Consider the following 27,270-nt stretch of genomic DNA (forward strand, 5'->3'; position numbering starts at 1 on the left):
CAAATGGGAAAATGCACTTGTTGAAGCCAACCAGCTGCAAATGCAATCAGTTGAGGTTGTTACACGACTCGGTGAGGCATGCCAAGATGTGAAGATTTTTAACAGGCTTCAGCTGAAAGTGTCCAGAGTAGCTGCAAACGAAACCTGTCATTGCCATTGATTCAGGCCGAGAAGAAAAATCTCAACAAATGCACAAATAACTGCACAAGTAAGGCTTGTGGTCTTGAGACTGGGGTCAAAGCATGTCCCAGAGAGAAAAACATGTGGAAAATTAATGCACTTTTAATGTTTTAACATATCAGATGCTCCATCTGGAGTTCTTCTGCACAAAATTACAATTTTTGATACATTTGCGATGTGTGTACATGTCCTCAGTCATGTGATGACAAGGTCATATTGGTCAAAAAAAGATCCCAAAGTTCTTTACAAATGCAAAAAGTAATCATCAATTGAAAGAAGGGCATCAACACCATGCAGAGATCCAAATGCAGCAAATTCTGAACAACTGTTTTATATTCTTAGAGAGGCAATAAAAACTGAGAAAACCACATGGTCAGCTATAACCCAGAGGACGCCTCCATTTTCAACACGTCTAGGTCAGAAAGGATCTTGTACTTTGAATATGTTTTCATCATTTTAACCTCTGCCTTGACAGTACTGCTGTCATCAACCACAATGACACGTCATTATCAAAAGATTCATAGTATGAACTGTAACTGTAAGCACCTTCACTTAGCAGGAGCAGCCAGTAGAAGGAAAACATATGTAAAAATGTGGTATTATCAGTATCTGGTTTCCTGTTAGTTCTCATCAGGCAACTTCAAATTACCAGAATTTTCAGACCACATTTTCCATATAAACAGATAAACAGATGCACCTGATGTTTTCTTTTACAGGACATATTCTGGTTTGTAGTTTAACCACTACATTTATATTTGTCAGTGGTATCCATGATGTTTACTTACTGTTGTGCTCCCCCACTTTGCACTTCTGATTACTGATTCTTCCATACCTCTTTATTTTTAATATTAAGCAAATGCATTGTTAGAGCTGTTGCATTGCAAATTATCTAATACCTAACAGCCTTCTGTCAGATGGATTTGTCATTAGTTTGCTTGCATCTTCTTCCACAAATAAAAGTGTTGATCCATGACACATAATCTCTCCAAAAACGGTGGTGTAACACATTTTTACAGGGCCTGCTGCGTCAACACGGGCCAAGCAATAAAAAGAAAACCGCAGATTTTGTGTGGAAAAGTGAGTAAAAATCAGAAAACCAGAAGGCTGCATTTGCTACTTGATAACTGAGAGCTCACTGTGTAAATAGTCAGGTAGCTTAAAGGAATGGGTCAACATTTTGGGGAATATGCTACTTTGCCGATAGTTAGGTAGGAGGTGGTTAGCTTAGTCTAGCATGAAGACTGGAAAGGGGGGGGGGGGCAGCTAAAAGTTTTAACATCCACATGACCCCCTGTAAAAAACACAACATGTTGTTGTTACATTTTGGATTTTGTACAGAAAAAGTGATCTTTAGAGGTGCTAATAGGTGGATTTTGTTATCTTTGGACAAAGCTAGACTCCCCGTTAGCAGTCTTAAGCTAAAGCTAAGCTGAACTAGTTGGCTTTTGCTGTAGTTTCCCAAAATGTTGAACAATTTTTTTCAAGTGAAAACCATCTTTGTTCTTAAGAAACACATCTGTGCATGATATTAAATTTGACGGACGTCCTCATATGAGCCAAAAAAAACACTTATTCTCTGCATTCAGATAATAATGACAGTGTGGATATATGCTCAACAACCAGCTCATATCTCTTGAAGAAGCTACCAAAACATACCCAGTCTGTGTGGGTGGTTGGTGAGTGTAAAAAAAAAAAAACATAAAAGGTAGGTTGATAAAGACAGAAACAAAACATTCAGTATTCATAAATGATGCTGCTCTCCTGAGGGCCAATTAATAATAAATGTAGTGTTGTAATGAGACAACTTACATGCTGGAAAGACCACTATAACAGCAGTTCATGTATTACAAACTGCAGTGCAAAGTTCACAAAGTTCATTAAAGTGGAGTTTGATATGTGGACAACTTTCTAAGTTGTATAATTCTCTACATATGCTGTTAAACACAAAATCGAGCCTTGACCTGCACTCCTACACAACACAACGATGGATATTTGAAAATGTTTCCAGCTGTGTAGTCCTGACTCATCCAGACTCAGTGCTAGTGAGCCTGCAGTGAGACACCAAGTCCCTCCACTGAACCTCCAGCAGGCTTGGCAACTGTGATTAGCCAGCTGTAAATCTTAATGGGCCTTCGCTTCCTTGCCAAACTAATGAGTAAAAGCTTCACCACTCAAATGTCGTGAATCAAAACTGAATTAACCCTTCAACTTCTGGGTCTTGTGTTGACCTCAGTCAACCTCCCTGGATTTCTTGACACACTGCATGAAACAGAAAGTGCAAATTCAAATAAGATTAAATTGTTGCACACTTGTCTGCAAACAAGCTTTGATTGCACTTTTAAGTGATCATGTGGTGTTTTTGTCTTTGCAGCAAACCTAAAATTCCACTGAAGCTCTTTTGACATCACTTCTGTCTGACTGTCTGTCTGTTTGTGCACAAAATCTGAGCAGCTGTTGCACTGTGTGGCTCCATATGCATGCAAATCTTCCTTTCTGTGCGTATAAGTGTGTGCAGTATGAAAGTGTGATGGTGTGCTGACACCCAGCTGCAGCAGCTTCATTCATGCAGGTGTCATCTTGTCCAGAAAAAAGCCGGTATAAGGTTTCTGGACATTGTCAGAGCAGGTGCAATGAATTATCTTCCTGTGTGTGTCTTTGTAAAAGCTTCTTTGCCTGCAACCCTCTACATTTCCATCCTTTCTTTTGCCCCTTTCCAGCCTCAAGGCAGGATCTTGACTTATCCAAACTGTAACTTAACACTAAAGGGGTATTACTTTCCTTGATGGTGGACATGTTTCAGAGTACTTCACTGTGTCGCTGGGTTAGGAGGAGACAAGAGGCCTCAGTGGCAGAACCATTGTCAACACAGAACATGCAGTTGAAGAATTCGTGGAAGTTTATCAGCTGATACACAACTGACGCCTCTAAGTGTATGACAACATTTCAAAGAAAAGGGAAGTAGAGTTACCACAATACTCTGTGTAGGTGAAGAGGGAGACCAATGCCAGCCACATGAGAGCAGATTTGCGGTCGCATATACCCAGTACAGATGGCGACTGAATGCAGGTGCAATTTAGACAAAATGTCTCAGAACTGTTGTTCAGACTGCACTCTTATCTTTGTATGTTAGGAAAATGTCCATGCAAATGCAGTAGCCTTCATGTCACCTGGAACATTTCAAACAATAAAACAGTAAAACATGTCTTTAAACAAAGGTACAGAGAGTCACTTATGTTTCTAATAATGTAATATTAATGCTGCCAGTGACAAAGCATACACAATGAGAAATGGTCTTTGAAGAGGTCATTTATCAGGGCATTCAGATGATGTTTACTTTTGCTTTTCTCGTTGGATGTACGATGGATCTGCCAAATGTTACTGCTTCAACATATAATCATACAACTTTATTGCCAAACTACACTGAATGAAAGTATACTATAGTCTCACAGCACAGATTCAGAGACTGTACAGACACAGATACACACAGTACAGGGACATCCTCATGACTTGATCTGCAGCGCCACTAGTGGTCAAAAACTCCACAGTGTACCTTTAGTTTTATATTTTCATTCGTAGTAAAGTAATAGTTGAATATTCTAGGAGATACTTGCTTGCTCACAGAGATGATAAGAATACTTACATCAACCTTATGTTTCTATGGAGCTAGAGCCAGCATATGGTTAGCCTAGCTTAGCATAATGACTGGAAGCAGAGGGAAACAGCTAGCCTGGCTCTGTCCAAAAGTTAAAAAATCCTACTACTACCTACTAACACCTCTAAATGTTTTTGATGAACACCCTGTAACCTGTTTGTTTAATCTGCACTCGAAGAGCGATGGAAACACGACCATCTACATTGCACCAAAATCAGCCTCAGACCATGCGGCAGCGCAGACTGGCTGTGTGTGTAAGTGCAGTGCAAGAGCTGTTTTGCCAGTGCTGATGGATGTTATTGCACCTCCATTGTTATAAGGGTCACTGCAGAGGTCCAATGAGTCCCTTTATCCAATTAAGCAATAGAGAAAATGAACAGCAACACGACAGAGCACCTTTCTGCCCAGAGTTGAATTTGTCTCTGCCATACTCCAGGGTTTCTGTTGGAGCTATTCAAGGTTGTCTTTCATTTTCACACCTTCAACCTAATCCACTTCTGTTTACCCTTGAAGATAAATGGAAACTACAATAAGTTGCGAGATGGATGACAAATTACTGAGGTGACCATTAAAGTATCTGTCACCACATCACTGTGAATACTTTTTTCTTTTTTGTATGACTGTAGTGATAACATTACTGATCACTTTAATAATGGGAATATAAGGATCCACAGAAGTAATGACAATAAAGTTACAAAGTATGTCATAATGTTTGTGAAAAATGACACAGTTAATGTTTCTAAGCATCAGCAACAGTTTGTTAACAATTAACACTTACAGTGTGAGCAAAGGAGACTGAGCAGACAGCCATGTCTGAGAGTGTTAGACACTCGTCTAGACAGCAAGTAAGATCCTTCCCGTCATTGTTGGTTGGCACTGAAGGGTTGCAAAACAGGAAATAATCTCTGAGGGAAAACAAATAGCTATTAAAAATAAGAAAGTAGTCAAATATTCATGCTCTAAAAGGAAGCATTTCAATGCTATCTTAAATTTAATTTAAATTGTGACATTGACTTAAATGTTTGAACAAAGCACATGCTGGATTGGTTTATACACTTTTTCTTTTCTGTTCTGTAACTTGCAACACAAGTTTGTCCTACTTGCAACCCCTGAATGCTCTTTGTGTCACCCATTGAACTCTGTTTGTCCAAGATGAGGTACAACATCTATGATTATTTCATTTTAATAGAATTAACACTAATACAGAGACCTTAATCCCTGAGGTCTATATTTTCCTATATTTACCAGTCTCTGCTTCAAATTGTGGTTGGAGTCTCTCTTTAAATGGTCTGCCAGTGTCAGTGAGTTCAGACTGGGGTTTCTGAATCAGTTTCAGTCATTGTTTATTGGATCCATTATAGAAATAAATCATGTCCTAGTGGGAGGGAAACATCACTGTGGTTTGCGCTTAATGGTCTCTTGCACCATCTTGTGGACAAACCATTCAGATTGGAAAAAAGCACTTCTGCTTACCTTTGCTGTCCTCCATGAAGAAATGTTTAAAAAATCTGACATTTATTAAGTTTCTTAATCTGATTTATAAGGTCATCATGTGCCACTCTTTCATCTTAATGTTAACCTCTGGCACTTTCACTATGGTCAGTGATTTAGGTGGATTGTGAGAAATTTGTGTGATTTTAAGATAAATAATTATCAAGCTTAAGCACATCACTGAACTGCACCGGTGGTATTCTGTGGTTAGAGGCAATGGACAGTAAAGTCTGTTCTCAATATTTAGAAAGATCAAAAGTATAGAACTGACAGCAAGCATGGCAACAGTAATTACATAAAATGACCAGCAGGTGTCGCACCACGGGGTTTTACCATTTAACTCAGAATGCTGCGTTGTTATTCGACACAACCCAGTGAGTGAAATTAACTCAATATTTCTGGTTTATATATTACCCATGCATTGGGTTATTCCCTGTCTTATTGCTTTGACACTTTCATATTCTGAAAAAAAAATAACAACAATAACAACAACGGTATTTTATACAAAAACAATGTAAATTTATTTTTCTGCATTTTTTTGGTCTCTGCATTTTGTTAAGACTCAGCTATGTTGGACCCCACCTGTTTATTACACATCAGTCACTTAGTGTTGCAATATAACCTGTATTAGTTTCAAAAGTTTCAAAATGTAAAAAAACATGTGGGGATGATTGCAAACATTGTATAAACATTTATAAAATATGGCCAAAATGCAAATATGTGAATATTTATATTCACAACTCAGTCTTTGTAAATTAAATGTCAGGGGTATTTTGAAATAGTAGTTTATTATAATTTGTCTGTGTGGATCATTTACTTCCGTCCATAAACTAACACATAAAGTTGGAAAAGATTTAGATAGTCTCATAGTCTCGTGTTGCTTCATGTCATGTGAGAATGAACCTGCTTTTTTTTTATATATTGAAAACTGAGCATGGATGTACATAAACAAAATACTCCTGTAAATATTTTTGACTGATTTCAATTTAGAGAACATGAAAAAAGTTCAAGAAAAATAATTCTATCAAGTTTAATAAAGCTCATAATGCTTGTAATGTCCAAAGGCTAAGCAATGCTAATATTGCTAGTATTGAAATTATTTGAAATATGGGTTACGGTTTGTAGTTTAAAAACAACAGTCAGTTTATTTCAGCTATGGCTTACCTCACCAGATTCCCATTGTTTTTGTTTTTACAGTCTTTGAAAACACGGAAAGGCTCTATAGTAAGTGAACCTATTAGTTATAGCATGGTGCACATTCCCCTGAATCTTAATACCTGTTTAGCCACTAGATGGAGACATGATCCTGTACCTTTTTGGTTGTTGTCATGGTTACATTTGACAACCAATGGCTCTCAGAACAAAAATAATACCTGCTTCATAAATATGTCGCAGAAAAAAAATGTTATCTTTGAACTAGAAAAACCTATGGGTATTCCTGCCTAAACTGGCCTCACAGATAAAACTTAGCTTCTGTAATATTTTTTCAGAGCCTGTGGTTTAGTAGCATGCCGCAGGCACCCTTTTTTATACTAAGTCAGCTCTGAATACGAGGACGAGGGTTGCAACTATTATATTCAGTATCAGTTGATCACTTGTTCAACAAAATGTAAAAAAGATTGAAAAAGAAAGATTCTCCAAGCCCAAGGTGACATATTCAAACATCCCGTTTTGCCCAAACACCAGTTCAAAGGCCAAACATCTATTTTACTATTTGTAACACAAAGAAAAGCATAAAGTCTTCGTTTGTAATTCACGTTTGTGAATCTGAAACAAGCACATTTATAATACAATATCACTTTATAATACGATATCCATAACAGAAGAATAAATAAATAAATAAACACAAATAAGTAAGATAGCTCAATATACATAACAGAAAGATAAACATAACTTACATCTGGGAAGCATGTAAAGTAAACTCAGGCTCTGTTTGGGTCAGATGCTGTTGAAATTTTAAACTGGTTTTTCTAATGTGTCCGTGAAGAACACTACAACATCCATGAAGCACTGGATGAACAAAGGATAGCGCATGCGCATTAACTACTCGAGTAAACCAATGACATCACGAGCTGCTCCGATCAACCAGTCGGTTGAATCATCTGCCTGTCGTCTGGATTCAGTGTTCTCTCTGTCGCCTCACTTTTACCTGATGAAGTTGTGGACACAGTTAATCAAAGAAATGTTCAACGGGACGAGGTAAGTAGTTTGTCTTTACAGAAAAACCTCTGCCATATCGGTTGAAACAATACCCGCGTGAGTAGCCACACCGGGCCGTTTGGTTGCGGTGTTGGTGGTGACCTCAGTACCGGTGAGGCCAGTCAACACTACAGCCATCGTTAACGTTAGCTGCGGCGAGTTGTCTTTTCTTTAAGCTCCCGAGCCTCTTCATAGAGCTTCAACTGACCTAAACCTAGTCCAGACAGGAGTCGGGTGACATTTGCATCTGTTTTGCAAATTGTTTTTGTTTTGTGAGCCCTGTCTGTGGGGGAAGTCGACTTGTCCAACAAGAGAACCGCACTGCCAGCGGCTTCCACTAAAGCTGAAACCCTTATGGGGAGAAATGTCTGAGCTGGGGTCCAGGGATCTCCAGGGTCTCCTGAAAGAATCCCAGTGGTCCCCCAGCTAATTGAGAAAAAGTTCAAAGTCAGTGTAGGCTGTACATGAGAGGAGTGTAAATGCTCTGAGTGTTATGTAAATCAGTACCAGGTCATATCTATTTTTATGTTTCTGAGATTCTTAGTTCTTTAGACTAAAATGTTACACAATGTGTAAAGGTGCACAAGCCAGTGTTGTTAATGTATATGAATGGATATAGGGTTAATGTTGGAATGGGAGCCAAATGGTAATTTCAGCAAATAACTGTTAGATTTAGTACCTGTAGTATAATCTGACCACTTCTATAGCTATTTAAACCAATACTGGCGAATGCATCTGCCTGACCCACAAAGGCTTGATCACCTTTACTTGCCTTTGCAGTTCAGAGTTCATCGTCCCTTCTCATGCCCCAGTACCATACCATTCTCACCCCACTACACCCTCACCACATACAGTTGCATGGCCCTCATAAAGGACCTAACTGCCACAATGCTCTTGATAAAAAGACCAGCCTGCGGAGCTTTCAGACATATGATACTTCACCTGTTCTGAGTTAATATTCAATTGTATTGCTTTGCTGAGAAGTGGAGTGACTCACTTGTGAGGCCATGAACAGGTACAGGTCAGTCAGAGAGCACAACACAGAGATTATCCAAGTATAATCGTTCTAGTGGTTGGCCTATACACAGTTAGGTGCTTATCAGAAAAGGCTTGCATTCCCGAGAATTAAAATGCCCTAAATCACTGAGGGGCCTGTATGTGCATGTAATGGGCCGCTGCCTTGTGAGAGGGCTTACTGCTGTGGTGTGATCTGCAGGCATGTTTTCACTATAAACATGGGAGAAGCCTTACATGATGTGCCATGCTGTTATTTTGTCCACAGTGTTAATGCTCAGACAGGGAGTTGGCTGATTCAGATCAGCATCGACAGGTCCTGACATTTGAATTACGTGTCTTGTTTTTCTGAATAGGTGCACATTGCAGATGATTAGTCTGTGTTGTAACTGAGTGCTGTCCCAAGTTGCAGAGCCTGGCTTATACATATCCATAAGCCAACATTATTGGCTCATATTGACTTATAACAGACATATCAGTACAAGCCTGTATGTTTGGTTCTATATAGCTTGATAAAACAATTATTATACTTTGCCTGGTGTTTACCTGGTTGATAGCCTCGAGTCCTTATCATGACAGATGAACAAACACAATAGTCGGTGCAGTGCACAATACATGACGTATGAAAAATATTGTGATCCTGTTTTATTAGTGCTGGGTATTTATTATTTCTGCTTATTACTTTCTGTTAGCTGCTATGCCAGTCACATTTAGCAACCATAAGAACAGCAGGTGACAGATTATGGTGTCGCTTCCTCTGTACAAGCTGCAGCCTACAGCTACAGCAGCTACTGTCTTGTTTTTGTTGGCACTGGTTGTTTGTTTTCAGACACGAACATGCTCTGTGCTGCTGAAGGAAATAAAAATGAACTAAAACTGTCCTTGGTGAAACTGACTGCAGCTTTGTGACTCAGTTTCAGTTGCCGCTGGTGGACAACCGGGACACACTTGGTCACTTGTATCTTTTGAAATAAGCTGCTCTGTCCTTATGTTTTTCAGTGGTGGCCATTATCAACTCTGGCAGCAGGCTGAGCTTTAGTCATGTTCAGGAAAATGAATAAAATCCGACTTATTTTAGCTGAACTATTCCTGTAGTTCCACAGACATCAGAATATATGGGTGGATGGATATAGGAAGCTGTATTTGATGGTAGATAAGATGGTAAGGTGTAAATCATCCATATAAACTGATGCATGAAAACTGGTCCTCTGTTCAGTTCTTGCTCCACAGAGCATCATCAAAGTTGCCAGTCCATAAACAGTGGCAGTGTAATGTACCTTCTCTTCTGTCCATCAGCACGCACAAACACTTCTTAGGTTCTCCAGGGGAACTGAGTTAATGAGCTGAGTGTTACGTTTCACAGGACTGGCAGTGTAGCGGGGGGGGGGGGGGCAGCCTCCCTGGTTGGCTCATATTAAACACTACAGAATGAAAGAGTAAACGACAGCACCAACAACGGGGGGGAGGTATAGACTAATTATTTTTTCAATAGTGGGTGTCATTTGGGAGTGGCTGCGACACAGCTGAGCCCCTAAGACCACCATATGTCAGCATGGATTTCTGGATGTTGTGGTGACATTAATGTAAAGAGGCAGGTGCTGAACCACAGCCTTGTAATAATTACTGCCGTAAGAATAATAAAAAATGTACATCCTAGGGCTCACAATTGTTATATGAGCTTTCATTTCAGCATCCTGACCCTTCTTAGGGATATAAATAATGTTGTTGCTGTAAAACATGCTCTGTTAAAATCTGTTTAACCAGTTGGCATGAATTGGATGTGTTATCTATCTGTCTATAATTACTTTAATTAAGCATTTGACAATCGCTACTGTTGGTTAAAGAATGGTTATAGTTTGAGAAGGTGGCAATTCCAGTTAGTATACATACCGTAGTTACTTGACTTGCATGTGTCACACCTTAATTCCCATTCTGTGCTCCCTCTCGCCAATGTTAGGGCAATAAGATTATATAAATACTGTCAGACAATTGAAATATGTCTAGTGTTAATGATTTTTGCCATGCCATTTATACTGTGATATCTCCATACCTTTAATATCTCCCGCATGTATGAGGCCATTGTGGGCAGTACTGTACTGCGTTATGGTGATGTTGGAATTTCATATGATTTTTAAATTTGATGATGTACCTCATTTGTCAGGTATTTTACTGGATTAGCAAAAAACAGAAATTCCTGTCTCTCAATAGATTTTCCAGAAACTTAACTGCATCTCAAAATATATATTGGAATCACCACATTAAGGCTCCATCTAACAACTATTCTTAATTTTGATTAATCTCTTGATTTCCTCGATTAACTGAAATTTCCAGACCCTCACCGTTGAGTAAATAATATAAAATGGTTGCTGCATATTGTAGATTGACTAATTTTTTCACTTCTACTCGATACACAGTGAAGGACAATAGGAAAGTGGTCCGTCTTAAACTTCATATGCTATTTGTTGTGTTTTGTTTTATGAAGTGAACAAAAATGTGCCTGAATCGTTGGGGAAAGGTTCCCCATGTCAGTATCATTCTTGCTGGTTCTGCTTTTGTAAGAGCTTCATGTTCTCGGACCGAGCTCTCTCTATATGATGTGTAGTGGATCCTGTGGGATGAACTGTGAATCTGCAGCGCTCTGCTGGCCTGCCACAACAATACGCCTGTATGACTGTTTGAATGTGCCATTCTTTGTGCGGTGTGGTTCACTTGGGCCAGACAATGGCTTCATTTAGCATCCTTTCTCTATCGAGGCCTGCTCCGTCACCATGGCACCCCTACCATGCCACACCCTGCCCCCAGTCTGGCCCGGCTTTGCACTTGTCCTCACTGTTGGGACAGCTGGGCTTAGATAGCCATTGTTGGCCACACCCAAGATCCAACCTCACATTTTGTTGATTTGTGGCTGAGTTGGAAAACCTCTCAGCTTGTTACAGTTTTCATTTCTAAAAACCTGATTGTATAAACCCAAGACTCATCTAACCCCTAACCTTGAGCTAGATGGACATCCACTTAGGGATCCAACTTTTTCAGTCCTGATTCCAATACCTAGGCTTTTTGTATCAGCCGATACAGAGCACTGATCCAATACAAGTGTTTAATGAATATGCTGTATGCCTCAGTGTGTGGAGGAGACTGGGATCATTCTTTTATGTGCACGGTAACATCAGGCTTGACTTGAAAACAGCTTTACAGACTTTCTGAAACAAAATGTAACAAATGAATTTATACATTTACTCAAGAGTTTTTTTATTTTTAAAATAAAAAATTATTGCACACCAGCAATTTCATAAGAAATCTTAAATCTTTGTATTAACAGGCATTACAATTCAAGCGTAAACTTTTTAATTCAGCAACGAATTGGTCAGGAATTAAAATTTTAGCAGAAACACCATACAACTGTGTAAAATGAGAGCAAGATGTAAACATTTAATCAATGTAAAATCCATCAGAGCAAAATAAACGGGTCTTCTGGCACACTGCTGACGCATGATGTAGCACGTTAACATAAAAATAGGATAACAAAGAATTTAAGCAAATGGATCGGCCATAGTGTCATGATACCTGATGCAGCTATTTGAGTCAGTATCGGACTGATGTCCGATATTTGTGAAATAAAACATAAACCGTTAAGGTAAAGAACAGAGGTACGATTTCACAAAGGTAAGGCATTACATGTCATGTGGCTATTGTTTAGGAAAACGTATCATATCAGGATCTGGGTGGCTTCCCACCTTGGCTAAACAATTTAATGAGGTCAAATCTGGATCAAAGCTGCTGATGTGGTGATTTATCTTTTTTCTTCTTCTTTTTTTTTTTTTTCTTGAAAAGTATCTGTCATAACTCTACTAACTCTATGTCTTGTCTTTTCAGTTAAAACAGAAAAACATATGCTAAACATCTACGTTTGCAGATGGGTTTAGATACTCACCCAATGGCTGCACACTGCTTGTCCCCTCTCAAGACCGTTGACTCTTGACCTCTCTGATTGTTCGGAGGTGAAAGAGCAGTGCACCCTGTTTCCAGCTCAGCCACTCAGTGGTGGCAGATTTTTAATTAATGGGCTTTAGGCCGACAGCTTTCAGACCCTTTGGTGAGTAATGGATCCTTCATGGCAAGTCATTCACTTTTTCCCCAATTTTATTAGCAATAAAAAATGCATCACAGCTACTAGATTGGGCAAACTGGATCTATAACTATAAAAACTCATGGGGAAAACTCAAAATCACTGCAGATGTTTTGCATTGTCACTTTTTTATTTGCATTTTATACTTAAATGAATAAGAAAAAAAGAATAAAAATCTCTATGTCACTTAGAGTTCAGAATAATTCCTAACATGCTTGCAGAAGTCAGCACATTAGCTTCCATCCACTGAAATCAGTGTGCATTAGTTGTGTTTGAGTGTGTTGAGCTGCGCAGTCATTGGTGCACAGACTTATCTCCACAGAGCAGGCTGCCTCCAGAGAAACAAGCCTTGATCTGCAGTCTTGGTTCTATAACTAGAACTGGGTGACCTATGAAATTATTTTTTGGGCCGTTCTGAACTTGTTGCAGTTGTACCCTCGAGAGCACAGTACAAGCTGTGCTACTTCTAATTCCTGCCAAGATAGTTTCCTTTTCGAGGTTGTTTAAAGAGGTAAAGACTTTTTAATAATGATATATGTGTGCAAAAGGCAGCACCAAGTCACACAATTTTTTACCATTACTCTTTAGAAATTGCTCTTATTCATACAGATATTTTAAGCAGGAAATTGCCAAGAGACATCTCCTCTTACACATAATTAAATACATCGTAACAGAAGACAGAGCAATACATTTTTTTTGCACATAAAGGCCCATAAACTAGATGATTTTTACTCAAAGCTAAAAAGAATAAGTCCTCTAACTGCTCCCATTTCCAAAGAGTTTTAAATGCACCACAGACTCTTAATAAACATTTCAGTTTTGGGAAATAGTCGTTCTTGGTTGAGTGCCTGTTATTTGGAGTGACATAATTGTCTCAGGCTGTTACATTATGACTTATGACAGAGGCTATATTTACACTTGGTGGTTGGTTTTGTGTCTGACTGATGTCTTTTCATCACGTGATTTTATTTCAGCTTGTGTATTTTTTAATTAATAGCCTCGCTTTGCTTTTTCCTGTTCGTAGTGGAGTCGGTTGTAGTTAACAAAGTTAGAAAGTGACTGTTCCTTCGCCAGACTGAGAAAATTGAGGCAAACCTCAGATTATCATGACAATGAGCATCAAAATTAATCACTTATGTGCCTCCAGCCATAAGATGTGGAAAGAGTGTAGCCACGCTGCGGTTCAAACAAAGGGAGCATGTGGGTTCTGTCCTGTGTGTGTGTGTGTGTGTGTGTGTGTGTGTGTGTGTGTGTGTGTGTGTGAGTGTGTGTGTGATTGTGTGTGATTGTGTGTGATTGTGTGTGTGTGTGGGGGAGTCCCATAACTGTCATGTTGGTTTGGGAGGCTAGGCGGGGGTTTTATGGGCCAGGAGGGATTCATGTTTCAGTGCTTGCTTGCTTCTATTCCCTTTGTGTAGGTCATATTATTAATGTCAATTCCCAAAGCAGACATGCTGGAAATCATCATTTTTGATGAGTTTGCAGTTTTGGTGGGTCTGTGTGCCCTCAGTCTTATGTTTTTTTGTTTTTTTTAAATTTATTTAGTATTGTTGCAGGGGAGGCCCCAGCTGGTTGGATGCCAGCATTTTGTCTGACAGCAAATACTGCACACCCATCGGGTCAGGCTGCTACTTGTAGTTATGGTAAGAACAGCTCGATCACTGTAAGATGATGCGTGTTCAACATATCAAAGTGAACCTTATCACGCTCACTATCGCACCTTCATTGCTCAGCCCGCATAACAGCAATTCAAGCGTTGAATATTAGAGTTCAGAACATTTCTTATATGTCATATCTTATCAGGGCACCTTTAGAATGAATCTCAAAAAATGGAAAAGGCGACAGTATCCGGTGTGTTTTCTTTGTGAGGGTGCAGACTAGACTGATTTCGATCTCTTAACACCAAAATATATAACTTGTTTTGACGTCTTTTGCTGCAGATCCAACCTGATGACCTGACAAATTGCAGGTTCAATTTTCTAATTTCAAGCTTCCAAGCGTTTAAGATAACGATGCTTTTTAGGAATTCCATGTGGATTTGAAGAATATGTCCTGCATCCTGTTTGTTTGATTGATTTCTTCAACTGGAATGGGTCAGATGCCAACATGTTTCTTCCTCAGACACAAACCAGCGCATGTATAACAGGCATTGAAACAGCAGACAGATATCAGATTCAGCAGCAGACTGTGCCAGAGCACGGCATGCTTTATCCTGCTCTTAAAATGCCCCCGCCCTTCAGAAAGCATGCTCAAGTTCTAACAAGTTGTTGAGCAAAAGAGCAGGGAAAGAAAAATATGTTTGGGGCTACTTCTCTTATCTTTTTGTAATTTTTGAATTGATCTTACTCAAAAATTCAAGGGAAAAGTTTAAGTCTTTGGAACCTGATCATGGATGGAGAGGACTACTTTGATTGGAGATAATCCTCTGCATAATTTATGGAAGTAAATGTATGCCCTGGTTTATCACTTTGCCTCTCCATGTCGTTTGCCATACCTCTTAAGCTCATTCATCATGTCACTGGTATTTTTACCATGGTAATGTAATTTCCCGTTAACTGTTTTGGCGTCTCTGGAGCCGGTAATGTCAGTCACGCACATTCTTATTGAATTTGTAGAATTCATGATTGTTTCAAAAAGCACATTTGCTTCTTTGTTGTTTCGTTATGTAGCACATTGTGACTTCTTACAAATAATATCCATTAAAGCCTAGTGTAATGAATCGCAGCCTATACAGACTGGAACTGCTATCTTCATTCTGTCCTGAGGCAATATATTGATAAATGTTTTCTGCGTACCTGAAATACTGTCACTGTAGCCAACTACTTCACTCCAGCAGCTTAAGATGTCATGGTTTCCTTGGGCAGGGTTTTAGGTTGCTGCTACGATGAGCAGGTTCCCACAGTATAACTGTGTGATAACATTACTGTAGAGAAGCCGTCAAAACAGCCATGCAGTCAGACGAAACCAGCTGCGTCAACAGCTAAATGTTCCTTGGGAGTGATTGTATTTCAGCTTTTAGTGACGACCATTGTCCGTGTCCATATTTCTTTCTTCTCACAGTTATGCAACTTGTTATACTTTTACCGATGTTGCGATTTATTGGTGAGCCATTACAACAACTGCTTCATCTTTCACTGCTCTAACCCTTAAAATAAAGTGTTGTCCGGGGTTGTTTTACAATTTCATCTATGTGATTTTGGGGAAAATTACAGTGATATTACCAAATTATAGATAAATAATTACTCAACCACTAAACCCAGTGTTTCCATGTTGAAGTTTACTGCGACCCTGAACACAGTGTTGTTTGTGTCCCAGCAGTTTGCCTTGTGCAGTTGATAGCCGAGGTGCCACAGGGCAGAGGCTGTCAGGTCAATCCTGTTAAACAGCAGGTGTCCTTGTTAACGTCCCAAAACATCCCTTTTCTGCTGTTTCTGTTTTGGTCTCATGTTTTCACTGCGCTGCCCAGTGCTTGGTTTGAGCTTCTCACCTATATTTCCTGTTATTATTAATCTGTTTTGGCTTGTGTCTGGTCTCAAGTTGTTTTTTTTCCCCGCTGAGATTATGACACACTTAGAGATAAGCAGCTTGTAACCCAGCCATCCAGCCATGCAAGATGGCCGTGTACTGCACGCTGGCTTGGTTTCACCTTAGACTTTGCCTCTGTGTCAGTCATGCTGGCCGTGAGCCAGTCTCACATCCATGTTGGCGGTCAAAGATGAGGCCGAGACCTCAGACCTTTTCTCATGGATTTAGTCTGGTGAACTAATTCGCAGAGAATCTGTGTGTCACATTAGCTAATATGCACACGGTGCTTTGAAGCTGTCTTCACCCTAAGAGCACACTGGATACTGATTGGATTATGTTGAGTTAACCTTACTCTATTTGATTTGTTTGTTTGTGTATATGCTACCTCTACTGTAACACTGCCTCCTCTTTTCCTGTCTCTGTGCTCAAAACCTTAACCTCTGATTTCTCAGTGCAGTGAGTTTGGCCTACATCTGGAGGGATCAACAAGTTAAGCCACAGCCTTTTAACCCTCAAATTCTGTCAATCCATTACAAGCACGTTCACTGCAGCTGTAGCCACTGCATAATATTCTTGCAGCAGAGTCTTCCACATCTTCCAGGAAGATCTTTCATCTTTGTAGCCCTAAATTCTCCAGGTTTCCCTGTGAATACAGAGGTTGATTTACAGTTTAGAAAGTACCCTACATGTGTAGTTTATTAAAATGCAGAGTACTTTCTTTACACGTCAATTTTATATTTTTCTAACTGATTAGATATTGATTTTTAGTAAATAAATGTGAAATTAGTGGGTGTGTGATGCAGGATCAACACTTGAAAATAGCCTTAATATATGTTAACTGATGAAAGAAATATACTTACACTAAGTATGTTTTCAATAGTTCCCAAAAAAACAAAAAAAGGAGAGTTCCCATATCTTACATTGTTGCTGTGTTTTGACATCCAAAAGAAGTTTTGTGGTTTTGAGTACCAAAAAACCAACTCAATATTGTTTTACATTTCCTCTCTCACACTTCTCTCTGACTGACACATGGCCAGATTGCAGCCTACTGTAGCTTGGTAAAACTCTGATAAATGCAGAAGGCGATGGTCAGTCAGCGCTGAAATGAGCCAAACAGACATTTTTCTGTCTTGTAGCTTGAGGTTCTGTTGTTATCTGTTAAAAACAACAACAACAAAGGTTGGATGGTGGATGTGGGTGGACTGTGCTGGGAACCTGGCTGAGGGCGGTGACTTCATGAAATTACGGAAGTCCTGACGTCTCGTTTTAAGGCGCAGTGTCTGCAGGCCGTGTGCATTTCTCCGTGGATTGAGCGTTTTGATACTTTCACAGTATTTATAAAGCACCTAGATCTTCTTTATGATCAAAAGAGACACTGGAATCTCACCCTATACAATATGGGACCTTTTTTAAAGAAAAAATGTAACTTTCACTCTCAATTATCAGACATCTGTTCATAAGCAGATATTCAACAAAATCTCACTGATACGTGAAGGGAGTCTACTACAAATGTTAAACTTTGGAAAGCTCATATGCTTGATCATGTTAGCACTTTTATTGGACTGCAGGAAATACAGCCTAATTCTTTGAGATCATGTGAGATAATAGAAAACATCTTGTGGATACTCCAGCCGTGACATATAAACTGAAAAAGGTTAATGTTATTATCTCCCACCCAAAAGCTAGAGTTTGCCACATCTGGCCTTTTGTAAAAACACTTTATTCTTTTGCTGTTTTCTTTGACAAACTCTGCTGCTTTTACACCAGTGTATAAACTGTAAAGTGTCATATCCTTACTTAGACTTTCTTGTCATGTTTACAATTGCTTGGCTGCGTTGTAGAGATTAGTGGGTGCAGAAAGTTGTGCACCCCTTTTGGGATGGACCTTTCTATTCCAGAGGGTAATTACAAGCCTTCCAGAGGGTGGGTTAGAGACCAGTAGGACCCTTTTTAATCCTGGCATTTAATTTGTGATCATTAGGGTCTCATACAAGGGAAGGGCTGCAGGAGTGGAATTTATGGAAATTGCCCCACCCTGAATGAAACATATGTACAGTGTAGCCCTGTTGCCTTCCACCACATGATACAAGCCATAATATAACGTTCCCCCTTCACACATTCCTTCGCAGCAGAAACTGTTTTTTATTTAGGGGCTGTCAGCTATGATTCAGCTGAGAATATGCTTATCATTGGTGTGTAGCAGAACTCTCTGTTCATTTTTCACAAACTAGCCAAACTGAGATGCTTCACTCCAGGGTTTTCATTTCCACTGTGTCTACCCTGGCTCTTGTGCGTGCGGCTGTTCACTGACCCCGCGTTTCACACTGTAAGCTGAACGATTAACACAGAAGTATTTTTATTTCCTATATAACCAGCGAAACTCGGTCAATACGCTTGTCGTCACAGCTGAACTTCTCAGGGTCATCTACAGTCTGCAGCCAATCGGTTTTCCATGCTTCCTTGTTTCATTGTCGATGTATTGCAAAGCTTGAGCAGCTTTTAACTTTTAACTTCATTTTTGTTTGTGAAATATCATATTCCAAATGCAATGTTTGGAGAGTAGCTGGGTTTATTGTTGTGATTGTCTAAAATGATTTTGTTTCTATTTATTTTTGTATTTTGCCTTGTGCTTTGTATGTTATAGGATTTCTTTGCATTTCCGCCTGCTTTCTAGGTCAATACATGACACAAAATCATCAAAGACAATACCAAACTAACAGAAAAATCTATTATTGTCTGTTTAAAACCAGATAGAAAAGGGTCAAGTTGAGTTTTGTCTGCCCTTACATGCTTAATAATTAACAGAAAAGCTCGGTAAAGAGAGAAAAGGTTCACACAAACACTTGTAGGCCTTAGTTTCTGTCAGAATAGTTGAAGCAGAGTATTTTTTTTACAGCTTAGCTACTTCTTACCTTCAAATGTTGAAATCCTCAACCTACCCCTGGAAGTAAGAGGTTGCCCGGTATTATGTCACTGTTCTGTTGCTTCTGCTGTGAAGGTCCTGAACGGTCTGCAGCTCACTTGAAAGAAACATTAGTGAGTGTCTAATGGAAAAAATATTCTAAAGATTGAGTGTTGGTGATCAGTATTTCATCCATGATAGAATAAATCATTGTTAAAGCCCATTTTCTAGATGTCCCTCATCCAAAGTGTTCACTAGAGGTGACATTGTCCTCAAGAGAGACTTTAACACTCTCTAAAACCACAAAGAAATGCAGGACAATACCAAAGTTCATGACAAATGTCACCATCCTCAGTGTCCCATACGTTTCCTGTTGTATGTACCTGGTGCCCTCGAGGTCACCAAAACAACGGTCCTGGCTTTCATCGACACGGATGATCCATCCCACCAGAACAGAAGCCCTCCATGGGAACAGGACCTGTCTGTTATTCCAGCTGCATGACATTCTTTTCAGAGGCAGCTACCCAGGACTGTACAGCTTCTACTGTTATCCATTCATGACTGCACCGGCGCGGCTCGCCATTGATGTCTGTAACACCAGTCCTGTAGATATAAAGCTTTTCACATAAGCCCAGTCTCTTGGATCAAGCTACAATGTAGCATCTGATATGGAAATGTAAAATCTAAGAGCGAAGTTGCAGTGCTTCACAGGATGAAGTACAATATCAGCTAGCAATAACATGTGACTTGGAAGTAGTTCAGAAAATCTTAAAGCTGCAGGCAACTTTACACGTTGGCATCTCCAAATGGCAGCTGTTGGAAGACTTTGAAGTTTCAGAAATGTAGAAATCATTACATGTGGCTCAGTACATACGGCTTGATTTGGAGAGGATGACGAGAGGCAACATTTCTAATGCTGGATACAGCTATCTGAGTGCTTGCTCTCAGCTGTTAAGGAAAAAGTTTGAATTCCCCTTTTAGGTTTGATTTGTGACTTCCATTTGGCAGAGAAGTTCCTGAGACTTGAATTGAATAAATCCATTGTCTCAGTCACAGTCTCAGTTACAGGCCATGTGATACTGTGTTTCTGCCACATTTTCCTATTGCGCTGATTGGACACTGCTGTGTTGAGTAACATAATATACAACAAAAGCTCTCTGACGTCTTGTTACTGTAATACCCGTCGTCAACACTTGACTCACTTCTAACGAACAAGAAAATGATGACTGATAGGCTCGATGGCACTTATTTTGTCAACACCTGCACGGAAACCTGCAGGGCCTGAATCAGGTAGGTGACTTCTGTTCTCGGGTGAGAATATGTCTGATTTTCTCACCTCCTGTGTGAACAGGGAGGGGCAAAATAGTAATTAGTGTTTCCGCAGCAGGGCCAAAGCCCAGGGAAGATTTAGCAAATTAGTCTGCTGACGTATCAAAAGCACGGTGGTCGCTTGTCATGTCATCTGTACGCATGACGATACAAAAATGGACAACAAACCCTGGACTTTGTCGTTGGGATGCTGGTCATAAAAGCTCTTGGGCTGTTCCCTCCTTACTGTTGGCCACAGAATACAAGCAAAACAGCTTGTTGCCGTTTCCCCTTTTTAAAAATGCTTGGTGTATAACAATGATGCTGCAGACATCAGCATATTTGACCAATCAGTGATGTTCAGCACTGCAAGCCCCTCCCTCGCAGACCCTGGTTCCCCTGGGGGGAAAATGCAGGTTTTTTTGTTTGTTTGTTTTCTGTTTTTGTTGTTTTTGTTTTGGATGTGTACACTATTAATGTTGCATGTGGTAGTAGAAATCATCATAGATTATTAATGCTAAAGAAGTTACACTGTATTTAAAACAATGCTCAGATAAAATGCTGCATGTTTGAATTTCACAACAAAATATAAGATAAAAGGAAGAATAGAAGGTCTGACTCTGTTACTGTCAGAATTAATCAAAAAATGTTAGGAGAATTCATATAATGGGATTTTCTGTTAAGACAATAGCCTTTTGTGACTTCACTTATGTACTTGGTTACTTGGAAAACACAAGAAATGAAGGACCTGGTCTGACCTGACTGAAATAATTCTATCATTATTACATTACTGGTTTTCATGAGAAGTCTTGCAGCAACAGACTAAACTAACTTGATGAGCTTCCTGCATGGAAAACTAAATTCCCTAAACATTTTCATTACCTTGGTGTTTATTCAGTCTAAAAATGTCACTATGTTGAAAAGTAGGAATGTTTTATAGATCCTGGATGCTGTGAGACAGTACTTAGCTGAGATGCAGGAGTGACGCTTGCGCTGTAAATCATGTGGGAGTGTCTGGGATTGTTTAGATTAAAATCCTCTGGATATTTTGTCATAGCCAAACTGTAAGGATGATTACTGCTTAATGTTATGAGTTGCTTCGGCTGACAGTATTTTATTATGTACAGGAGGAGTTTGAGGTACATGATTTGACGTAGTTGTCATACCTTCATGGATGTTTCCCACCTCACTTCATTGCCTCAGTATCCCTGTCACACTTTCACTACCTGCCATTGCTCTGTCCTACCACATCCACATTTACATGTTTTATACCTTTGCTTTATTTCCCTCCTGCAGCTCTCCAAACAAACCCTCTCCAAACAAACCCTAAACAAGTTGTCCAAAGCCAGTGTAGGGGGGGAGGGGGTGAGCTGGGCGGCGGCCACGGCTCGGCTGCATCCTATTAGGACTGGGAGTGTTGAAAAGGGGTGTGGCCTGGAGCCAGTAACATCTGTGCCTGTCCCCTCTGCCCCCACGGCATTCTGCAGAGAAAGGCAGAGAGAAGGAGGTTAGGGAGGGAGTGGATACGCCAAGGAGAGGTACTTGCCGGCCAGCTGGCTTTGCAAGATTTCAAACAACAGCTCATGCTGTATGGCCAGTTTATCCCTTGTTTGTCCCCCCCCCCCCGCCACCAGAGTATAACAGCCTCTATCTAACTGGGATTTTCCTCTCGGCTGATATTGACAGCCTCTGTGATTCAGGGTGCTTATTAGCCGCTCCAACCCCCGAGCAGACGACTCTGAACCTGCGTGGATTACATACCTTGCACAGGAAATGCTGTGCTGCGTGCTGTGTACAAGCATCGTTTTTTTTTTCTGTGGAGAGTGCAGAAAGCTTGCAGTGAGTTGAGGATATAAAGGGAATGCTCAGAGCACAACAGAGGCGAGCTCACTCCTGGACAGGGTAAGACGAGCTCAATGAATCTTCCTGTTGTAGCCTGTAATCAAATGAGTGCAAGGAAAAGTAGTGCAGGAGCCGGCTATCTGCTGACTGGAATGCGTGTGTGTGTGTGTGTGTGTGTGTGTGTGTGTGTGTGTGTGTGTGTAATGTATGTGGCTGGCAGATAGTCTGAGGCTATCATATCAGTCTGTCTGCGTGTGTTTGAATGAGGGGAGTTTGGGCTGATGGTTTGCTTTATCATGCCCCAGGATACAGGCTGGATTCCTCTCACCAAGACATAGGTGATTGTGTCATGTCTGTCTAATTAGGAGGTGTTGGTGTGGAAAACGGTGTTGCCGTAGTAACCGTGGGGGAGGGGAGGATGACAGGGTGCTCCGACCGGGCCCGGGGGCTGATTTCGTGGTGAGAGAGTTGTCCTCTGTATGTGGGGAATGCCCCATAATGACAAGGCTGGTCTGGAGATAGGGTGAGGTGGTGGTAGAAATATGCCTTCACACACACACAGACACACACACACACACACACACAGAGGCTACAGGCTTCTACCTCCCACCAGCTTCTCTCTGTGGTTTGGCGAACGCAGCCCGTTATCAGTGTCAAGTGAGTGTGTGAGAGAGAGGGGATGGCATACCTTTTTCCATGATGGGGGTGGAGTGCAGATTATCAGGTCTTTGAAAAGGAAAGTCACCTTGAGCAAAGGAGGGTCTGCTCATTCTCCCCGCTCACTTCCTGTCGTTGCCCATCCTTCTCAGGTTCCACTATCACTTCCTCAGCTTCTCTCGAGAGGCCGTGTATAGTCTACATCGCATGTAAATACTATACAGGCCGATGTTCCGAAGGACAGACAGCTTTGTAATTCTGCAGGATTTCATGGTGGCTCTGAGTGATGGCAAGCTAGATTTCACCCTGTAATCCTTAATGGTTTTGTTATTTGTTTTTGTCTGCTGAATTAGAGAGACAATCCTATTTTCTCCCCTATAAACATCCAGAGCAGATTAAAAAGGAGGGTAATGTGCGGTGGAAAGGGCTTACATTAAATCACCCACCCACCCAGCTTGCACCGGTCACCCACCACTCTGGTTACCATAGCAACTGAGGAAGAGGTAGGGATTTTTTTTTTAAAGGACAGGCTGCAGCTCAGGGTATCATGGACGAGATTACAGCGCTCTCCACACCCTATTACTGACGATCTGAGAGGTTGCCTGTTCTTCTGCTCAGAAATACATTTGTGACTAATATTAGACTCGACCCAGCTGTGGTGCAGATAATGTTTACTCTTCCTTCTGCCACACAGAGGGAGATCGTGATGACAACTCTTGGTGATGGTTTCAGTCGTTCAGTTGTTTCTGTATTTAATGTTGATAAAAGTGCAGATATAGCCCAGAGCTCACTAATTCGATGATGATACCAATTCTCCTCTCTTTCTGCTGATAAGCAAGGGCTTATTGATTCTCTAGTTGAGTGGCTCCCAAACTGTCAGACAAATCCATGCAGCCCTAGCAGACGAGCTAAAGTGCTCCCTCATCGACACCACCCATCATGTTTCAACTGGATGTTATTGATTATATTAGAGGATATTTTTATATATTTTTTGCATTCATTAATCTACCACCGAGCGTTGCAGAAGTTGACGTTTCAAGCATTTACCCAGTACTTTTAGCTAACTATTTCAACCATGTTTTCATTACTTTGTTGTGTTTCAGCTGTTTCAGCCGACACAAAATGCGGATAACATTTTTTAATGAAATTGCAATTTCTGTTTTTAAAATTCCTTGAGCTACTCCACAATTTTTCCACGTAACTCAGGGTTGCTCATACTTCCCTCAAAGGCAGAAGTACGAGCAACCTGGTTTGGGAATCGCTGCTGTAGTTGAGTCTGCGTTGACTACAACTAAATGCTCTCAGTAGGACGTTCTTCAGATTACCATAGTGTGCTTTCCTGGTTGTGTAGTGCTAGATACAACCACAGTGGTCCAACTGACAATCCATTTAATACCCTTCTCTCACAATAAAGTGAAGTTCCTGGATAATCCAATCTTAATGACAATACACAGCGTTTTCCCACCATCTGCTCACGGCATAATATATTTTAGTTCATTAGATTGAAGACATTATAGTGCACTTGTGAGGAGCTGCACATGAAGAACATCCAAGACATAGTGGGCAAAAATCCAAATGGAAAATTAATATACCTGGGGGAAAAATAGTCTTGTATTTTATAACGCACACTTGAACCTGCATGACAAATACAGATCAAATGTCAACATCTATGCTGTGTGTTAAATATTTTTATTTCAGATTTGTGCTCAGATTTTTCATATTTAGGAAGCAGCATGATAAAGGCCACTTGTGTTTTATGTGCTATTTTTTAAACAAAACTGTTTTGTTTTTTTTTTTTGTTTTTTTTTTTTGGAACTTAGCCAACAAACTGAACCCAGATGAATAAGCAGAAAGCCTAGCAAAGGATATTGTCGCATGTTTGAGTAGTTTCCTTCTTTGCCCCAAGTCTAACCTCCACTTGAAGGGTTGACCCGAGGAAGAATGCTAACATGTTAAGAGTGGGGGGTTGGACAGTCTGTCTGTAGAACGGGTTTGACAACCCTGCCTGGAAAGAGCAGCAGCCTTTTAACCTGCTTTTTAATCTCTGTCCTCCCTACATTTCAGCCGCACACTCCCCAGTCCTGAATGGACATTTTTTGCTTTGTGCTATAATTCATTTGTGTAAGACTTGACTTGAAGAAATGACACCTCTTTCTCTAAAGGTGTGGAACTGTTCATTGTTTTTTAAGATAACATTTAGTCTTGTAGCTTCCAAAAACTAGGGAAACTTAGGGAACAAGGTGATTGTGAATTCATTTGGGAGACCGTGCAGATTTGTTCAAAGCATTCAAGTTTCTCTATGGATCATAGGTATAGTTTCTAGTTCTGTGCAAGAAATGCTACTCTAATACACAGCTCATTAAAGTGCTAAAGTCAAAACAAACATATGGTGAGCCTGCCATTAAATGGACAATTTCCAGGCTTTTAAATCATTGTGGTTTCTTTTAAGGGGAAAAAGCTTGTAAAAAGCTGGAAGGTACCACAAATTAGATTCACCAGTGATTGAATCTTTCCTAAGCAACACAACAATTTTACTGACAAACATCTATCAGCACTGCATTTGCACAACCCGTTGTTCATGAAATGATGCAGTGACCTCCTAGACTAAACATGTCAACAGTTCAGATTATCATAGAATCTGCTGATCAAACATCCAGCATAGCATGAGAAGTGAACACAGTGACTTAGTCATCTTGTATCGCATCCTCTATCTTTCTTCTGGTCCTGTTTTATGTAAATTTTTGACCAGATCATTAACTGACTATTGAAAACAGGTGTTGCTAGAGATAGAAAGGCTGCTCTTGAATTAATCTGAGTCATCACAGACTGTGACCATGATACTGTTTCCAGATGAAACGTGTGAAGACCACGAGGAAAACGATTAGATTACCTCTTTGTGACATGGCTTACAGAGTTCTTGTTTAGCTGGACCACAACGGTGGTGCCAGACCTTTAAAACGCGAATGTCATTGACTGACTGAGTGATAAGGTTATGATTTGGTTTTTTTTTTATTAAGATGATTTTGCGCAAACGAGCAGTGTTTGTCACTAGATTAACTGACTTTTCCTCTTATGTGACTTTTTTTTTTTTCTGTCCAAAAAAGCACCTAGCCAAAAATCTAGCGACTCTTTGGATAAACCTTAGCTACTTTCCGTGGAAGAGAGTTGACAGAGGTCAGACTGTCCCTCCACAGGCACACCCCTCTATGCTGACCGCACGGCAGCTGGCGTGAATGAGCTGAAACATTTTTCATAGTAGTCTGTTGTCATAATGATCTGGAAATTGGGCATAGCATCAAAATGCAGTGTTTATGAGCAGCAAACAGACTAGATGTGCCCAAAGGAGATGTTTGTTTCATCCGACTACATGTGAGAAACCCAAAGGTAATCACTTTAAAATGATGCATAACAGACACAAACAACAAATCCTTGCATTCAAGAAGCTGGGACCAGAACGTTTTTCTTTTTAGTTTGATAAATGACTTAAACAATAAATCAAGTCTTCAATTAGTTGTTGATTATCACACACTAAAAACAATAGAGGAACTTTAGGCTTAAAGTTGAAAAAGTTCACATTTATTTTAAACACCTTACTTATTTTTTGTTAAATTGCACAGGCAGTAATAATACTGGTTGAGCAAAGATGTAGTAGAAACAGCAGCAGTGCCCTGTTGTTCCGAATCAACACATATATCAGCCCGCACACAGACATACTGTATGTCATCGTAAAAACTGGAAAAACCACACCAAAAGAATCACACTACATCCCAACATATGTAATTCTATTCATAACAGTCACAGCTCAGACAAACTTGTGACAGTCAACAGTAACTACTTCAGAGTCCCACATGATCTGAACTTTTTTAACCCTTAGCCATGTGTGTAAAATGTGTCAGCTGGTGGAAGAAATGCTTCCTTTGTCTATCTCTGTGCTGCTGCCCCTTTCTCTGCGCGCTCTCTGTGTCTCTGTATGTTAATCCTGTAATCTGAGAGCCACTTCAGCACTACTCCTTCAACCATGTGACAATAATGCTCCGGGGCCGATGCTTTTGTCATATCTTGACATGTAATCCTGTAATGTAAAGGCACATGAGCACACACACATCAGAGCCAAACAGCTCTGCTACTGTGGCACTGCTGCTTTCACACTGAGGACAGTTTTGACGGGTCTCTGTTTTTTTGAACTGGCCTCAGCTGAGAAAAATGAGGATTTTAATCTCCTCTTAACTTGCCAGTCTAGCATTTCTATCATGGCCTAGTTATTTTCTGATGTGTGTCCAAGTCTGCATGTGTTTACTCATTATGTACTTTGGGTGCCATTAAGTAATTGGCAGAATGGGCACTATGCATGCTATCCAGCTGTGCAAGACAATT

General features: G+C 40.3%; 1 protein-coding gene and 1 long non-coding RNA gene across 4 annotated transcripts in view; one reads left to right on the forward strand and one right to left on the reverse strand.

Moving 5' to 3' along the window:
• Positions 1 to 3,490: 3,490 nt before the first annotated feature.
• LOC130160687 (uncharacterized) lies at positions 3,491 to 7,294 on the reverse strand. Its single transcript, XR_008826047.1, has 3 exons — positions 7,222 to 7,294; positions 4,611 to 4,737; positions 3,491 to 4,338 (listed from the first exon to the last, which is right to left on the reverse strand). It is a non-coding gene; the product is annotated as an uncharacterized LOC130160687 (long non-coding RNA).
• A 93-nt stretch (positions 7,295 to 7,387) lies between these two features.
• LOC130187798 (disheveled-associated activator of morphogenesis 1-like) overlaps positions 7,388 to 27,270 on the forward strand; it is a 49,320-nt gene continuing 29,437 nt past the window's right edge. For 2 of the 3 annotated variants that reach the window (XM_056405690.1, XM_056405692.1), the window contains exon 1: positions 21,927 to 22,299. The gene's annotated coding sequence lies outside the window, so the exon portion shown is untranslated. Of the gene's footprint in view, positions 7,523 to 21,926; positions 22,300 to 27,270 lie in introns of those variants that run through there. The other variant, XM_056405691.1, reaches the window with a different exon arrangement.

This window comes from Seriola aureovittata, chromosome 19 (genome assembly GCF_021018895.1).
Source record: "Seriola aureovittata isolate HTS-2021-v1 ecotype China chromosome 19, ASM2101889v1, whole genome shotgun sequence".
NCBI lineage: Eukaryota > Metazoa > Chordata > Actinopteri > Carangiformes > Carangidae > Seriola > Seriola aureovittata.